A 6524-nucleotide genomic window follows, 5' to 3' on the forward strand; every position below is an offset into this window, starting at 1 on the left:
CATGGATCATCACTGGAGGCTTCAGGCCATGGATCATCACTGGAGACTTCGTGCCATGGATCATCACTGGAGGCTTCGTGCGTGGAGCAGGCACAGGATGTACCCGGCTGGAGACATGCACTGGAGGCCGGGTGCATGGAGCTGGCACAGGATATACTGGACCGTGGAGGCGCACTGGAGGTCTGGAGCGTAGAGCTGGCACAACACGTCCTGGACAAAGGACCACCTTCACATGGCAAGTCCGGGGAGCTGGCACAGGATGCACTGGGCTGTGGAGGCGCACTGGAGACACGGTGCGTAGAACCGGCACACATTGTACCGGATCGGTGACACACACCTCAGGGCGAGTGCGTGGAGGAGACACAGGACGTACCGGACTGGGGAGGCGCACTGGAGGCCAGATGCGTGGTGCATATGACACTGGACTGATGTCACACTCCTCAGCACACCCGCTCTGCAGCGCTCTCAACGCCAACACCTCTCTCCGGAATCTTTCGTCGAGTTACACACTCGACTCCCTGGCTGGCTCTGGTTCACCCCTTGGCCCCGCCGACCACTCCGTGTGCCCCCCCCAAAAAAATTTGGGGGCTGCCTCTCGGGCTTCCGTCGTGGTTGCGAACCCCGGAGTCGTCGTTGATGCTCCTTCGCTGCCTCCGCCTGCTTCCATGGTAGGGTCTTGTCTCCTGCCATAACCTCCCATGTCCATGATGTCCTCCACTCCCTTTTCTCCCGGGCCCAGGATCCCTGCTCCTCCTGGCCACGCTGCTTGGTCCTCTGGTGGTGGGATCTTCTGTTACGCTCGTCGTTTGAATGAGGAAACCAAGGTGCAGCGTGGTAGGCGGACATCTTACTTTTATTAAAATGAACACCGAAAAACAACAGAATTCAAAACGAACGTAAAGTTATGCAGGGTACACAGCAACTATACAAAATCAAGATCCCACAAACTAAGGTGGAAAAAAGGCTGCCTAAGTATGAGCCCCAATCAGAGACAACGATAGACAGCTGCCTCTGATTGGGAACCATACCAGGCCAACATAGAAATACAACATAGATTGCCCACCCTAGTCACACCCTGACCTAACCAAATAGAGAATAAAAAGGCTCTCTAAGGTCAGGGCGTGACAGACACACCCACTCATTCAAGGGTTTTTCTATATTTGTACTATTTTCTACAAGTCGCTCTGGATAAGAGCGTCTGCTAAATGACTTAAATGTAAATGTAATTGTAGAATAATAGTGAACACATCAAACTATAAAATAACACATATGGAATCATGTAGTAACCAAAAAGGTGTTAAACAAATCTAAATGTATTTTAAATTTGAGATTCTTCTTAGGGCTCCTGAGTGGCGCAGCAGTGTAAGGCACTGCATCTCAGACCCTGGTTCGTTTCCAGGCTGTATCACAACTGGCCGTGATTGGGAGTCCCATGGGGCGGCGCACAGTTGGCCCAGCGTCGTCCGGGTTAGGGTTTTGGCCGGGTTAGGCCGTCAATGTAAATATGAATTTGTTCTTAATTAACTGACTTGCCTAGTTAAATAAAAGTGTAATAAAATTAAAGACACTGTCAGTGATTTATTTATAATTCAAGGCATACTTAACCAGCATGGCTACCACAGCATTCTGCAGCAGTACGCCATCCCATCTGGTTTGCGCTTAGTGGGACTATCGTTTGTTTTCCAACAGGACCATGACCCAACACACATCCAGGCTGTGTAAGGGCTATTTGACCAAGAAGAAATGTGACGGAGTGTTGGCTCCCAAGTGGCACAACAGTCTAAGGCACTGCATCTCAGTGCTGGAGGTGTCACTACAGACCCTGGTTTGATCCTGGGCTGCATCACAACCGTCCGTGATCTGGAGTCCCATAGTACGGCGCACAATTGGCCCAGTGTCGTCTGGGTTAGGGGAGGGTTTGGCCGGGATTGTAAAATAAGAATCTGTTCTTAACTGACTTGCCTAGTTAAATAAAGGTTAAATAAAATACATATATCAGATCACCTGGCCTCCACAATCACCCAACCTCAACCCAATTGAGATGGTTTGGGATGAGTTGGACCGCAGAGTGAAGGAAAAACAGCCAACAAGTGCTCANAAGATCCCACAAACTAAGGTGGAAAAAAGGCTGCCTAAGTATGAGCCCCAATCAGAGACAACGATAGACAGCTGCCTCTGATTGGGAACCATACCAGGCCAACATAGAAATACAACATAGATTGCCCACCCTAGTCACACCCTGACCTAACCAAATAGAGAATAAAAAGGCTCTCTAAGGTCAGGGCGTGACAGACACACCCACTCATTCAAGGGTTTTTCTATATTTGTACTATTTTCTACAAGTCGCTCTGGATAAGAGCGTCTGCTAAATGACTTAAATGTAAATGTAATTGTAGAATAATAGTGAACACATCAAACTATAAAATAACACATATGGAATCATGTAGTAACCAAAAAGGTGTTAAACAAATCTAAATGTATTTTAAATTTGAGATTCTTCTTAGGGCTCCTGAGTGGCGCAGCAGTGTAAGGCACTGCATCTCAGACCCTGGTTCGTTTCCAGGCTGTATCACAACTGGCCGTGATTGGGAGTCCCATGGGGCGGCGCACAGTTGGCCCAGCGTCGTCCGGGTTAGGGTTTTGGCCGGGTTAGGCCGTCAATGTAAATATGAATTTGTTCTTAATTAACTGACTTGCCTAGTTAAATAAAAGTGTAATAAAATTAAAGACACTGTCAGTGATTTATTTATAATTCAAGGCATACTTAACCAGCATGGCTACCACAGCATTCTGCAGCAGTACGCCATCCCATCTGGTTTGCGCTTAGTGGGACTATCGTTTGTTTTCCAACAGGACCATGACCCAACACACATCCAGGCTGTGTAAGGGCTATTTGACCAAGAAGAAATGTGACGGAGTGTTGGCTCCCAAGTGGCACAACAGTCTAAGGCACTGCATCTCAGTGCTGGAGGTGTCACTACAGACCCTGGTTTGATCCTGGGCTGCATCACAACCGTCCGTGATCTGGAGTCCCATAGTACGGCGCACAATTGGCCCAGTGTCGTCTGGGTTAGGGGAGGGTTTGGCCGGGATTGTAAAATAAGAATCTGTTCTTAACTGACTTGCCTAGTTAAATAAAGGTTAAATAAAATACATATATCAGATCACCTGGCCTCCACAATCACCCAACCTCAACCCAATTGAGATGGTTTGGGATGAGTTGGACCGCAGAGTGAAGGAAAAACAGCCAACAAGTGCTCAGCATATGTGGGAACTCCTTCAAGACGGTTGGAAAAGCATTCCAGGTGAAGCTGGTTGAGAGAATGCCAAGAGTGTGCAAAGCTGACATCAAGGCAAACGGTGCTAACCTTTAAGAACCTAAAATATATTTTGATTTGTTTAACACTTTATTGGTTAGTACATGATTCCATATGTGTTATTCCATATTTATTTTCTACAATGTGGAAAATAGTAAAAATAAAGAAAAACCCTTGAATGAGTAGGTGTGTCCAAACTTTTGTTTGGTACTGTATATGGAAAGAACACGTGAATAAAAAGGGTGAGGGGGTTGAACGAGCGACAAAAACAGAGAGACAGAAACAYAGCTGCGCGAAGATGTTTGGGGGTGGGAGTGCCAACAGGACTAGTAAAATACCATAGCACTACTTTTGTGGAAAAGTTTTTGATTATAGGCTAGATAGTGAGGGGGTTGAAGGAGGGACATAAAAAAACAGAAACAGAAAAACATTACCATTCAAGAGAGCGAAACAAGGTAAGAGAGCATTGAGGGAGAGAGTGCGTACATTATGTTTATTCTGGAACACTGTACTATACAGTGAGCGACGTGCGTATGTATTTACAGCTTGCTGTGAGTCAGCATTTACTTTTTTACCACTTTTTCTCCCCAATTGATAATTACAGTCTTGTCCCATCGCTGCAACTCCCGTAAGGGCTCAGGAGAGACAAAGGTCGAGAGCCATGCGCCACGACCAGCGAAGCCACACTGCTTCTTGACACACTGCTCACCTAACCCGGAAGCCAGCTGCACCAATGTTTCAACTGGCAACCGTGTCAGAGTGCATGCGCCCGGCCCGCCACAGGAGTTGCTAAAGCGCGATGGGACAAGGGCATCCTGGCCTGCCAAACCCTCCCCTACCCGGATGACACTGGGCCAATTGTGCGTCGCCTCATCAAACCCGGATCTGTAGTGACGCCTCAAGCACTGCAGTGCCTTAGACCGCTGCGCCACTCGGGAGGCCCAAGATTGACTTTTTCAGTTTGTGGATTTAAACAATTTCCTAAATAACCAATACAAATGGTTTAAGTCACTGTTAATGGTTAAAAACAACAACAATTGCCACCGAAAACAATGACACAAAATTGTGTTTTCTGTTTGTCTCAGAATGTCACACCCTGGCCATAGAGAGGCTTTTATTCTCTATTTTGGTTAGGCCAGGGTGTGACTAGGGTGGGCATTCTAGTTTCTTTATTTCGATGTTTTCTATTTCTTTGTTTTTGGCCGAGTGTGGTTCCCAATCAGAGGCAGCTGTCTATCGTTGTCTCTGATTGGGAATCATACTTAGGTAGCCTTTTTCTACCTGTGTTTTGTGGGTAGTTATTTTCTGTTTAGTCTCTGTTACCTGACAGAACTGTTCGCATTTGTTTTGTTACTTTGTTCAAGTGTTTTTTGATAAATAAATAATCATGAAMACTTTTCACGCTGCGCTTTGGTCCACTCCTTCCGATGACAGGCGTTACACAGAAAGGCCAAGCCAGGCCAGGTTTCTCTGGGTGATTACCAGTATTGTAGCTATAAGCCTTCTCCTCAGTACACTATGTTTTTTTGTCTGTTAAGAGGTGGTGGTTAGTACCAAGAACACATGTTGTGGTCAAGCTTAAACCTCTGAATCAACACTTTAATCGAAAACAGAAAAATAGGCAATGTTCAAACGTCACAAGAATCACAAACACAATGCCATAAACAATAACACCCGAGAACAACACTTATTAGACACTCCTGGGGATTGTATTTAATCTGTTCTGACGTGTGTGTGTGTGGGGGGGGGGGGGTACCCCATTGGGGGGGTTAGAAATACAATAGCCAGATGCTCTATAAGGGAGGTGGGGGATATTGGCTGAATAGAATGGTGGCATTCTACAGTAGCCTCACCCCCACCCTACCCAGCTTGGCACCACCGATTGGGGAAAAAATAACAATATTTTTTGAAAGATTATGAAACCAATCAGGGCAGCTGAGCCTGGGGGACATGGGGGTTAAATGGGGTGTTGAGTGGGGTTTCATTTGACTGTTAAGAGGTTTGGGGGTGTAGGGAGGCTGTGACATTAAAGTTCAGAGAGCAGGACAAGACAAATCAAAGGTAGGTAGTATTTAGCATCGTGGCCCACAATTGGCAGGATGATCCAAGAGTTGGCAGATATTTGCTCCCCTGCTTATTGTAAAGACACTAGTGCTGCTTTTTGACTGTAACACCAGTGATACTCTAGTTACACCCTTATGTTATACTAGGGAAATTGTGTTTCCATAGCTAGGGCTGACAGTGTAGAATTGTGAAGAGCATAGCCCAAAGGCCGACAGATGTTGATATTGAGTAATTTCATTTTACCGTCCAAAGGGAGAGCATGTAACTGGCAATACACTCATATCCACCGTGGACCGGTTTGTACATAATACATTCTCCATTCAGGCTGAAAAGGCAGCGATTTCCTCCTTAACTCTATTTAATGGCGAGAATGCAGACAAAAAAGGTTGGAAAAATGTGTACTTTCTTTATGAAACACCATTTTCCACCACCATGCTAGAGTAGCTAATCCTACTTCCTGATGTTGCGCCCTGCGTTCAGCCAGGGGTAATCAACACGCTGCTGCAACCTGATTGGCTGAATGCTATACGCAACATCCGAGACTAGCATTCCTAGGCATTAGCCACTCTAGCATGGGTGTGGAAAATGGTGTTTCATAAAGAAAGTATGCATATTTTCCCCGTTTATTTTCTCGCCTTCTCACCATACAATTTAGTTAAGGAGGAAATCAACACCTTTGCAGCCTGAATGGAGAATGTTTTATGTACAAACCAGTCCACGGGGGCACGAATGTATAGCCGGCTGCATGCACTCCCTTTGGACGGTAAGAAGAAACAACTCAATATCGTCATCTGCCAGCCTTTGGGCTATGAGGAGCAGAATCAACAACCTCTGCATAATCAAAACAGTTGCTTTGTGAGAAGATGTTGAACTTCACAGTTAGCCATTGTTATGTAAAGGACAGCTGAAAAGTACCAGTGGCCCCAAGTGAGAGCAGGTCCCCTGGAGCCATGGCCCAGTGAGATACGCCAGCCCGCATAGATGGAAACAGAAAAGTCTGAGCCTTTTGTGTAAAACACTGGGGTAAATTCTGTATGGAAATGCACCATAAGACAAATCAATAAAGCAGTAGCTTTACAAAAAGGGGTGTTTTTCTATGCAGGGACCATGAGCTTAGGTTAGCCTATATTAAGCACTTGTTTT

Source organism: Salvelinus sp. IW2-2015, linkage group LG27 (assembly GCF_002910315.2).
Source record: "Salvelinus sp. IW2-2015 linkage group LG27, ASM291031v2, whole genome shotgun sequence".
Lineage (NCBI taxonomy): Eukaryota > Metazoa > Chordata > Actinopteri > Salmoniformes > Salmonidae > Salvelinus > Salvelinus sp. IW2-2015.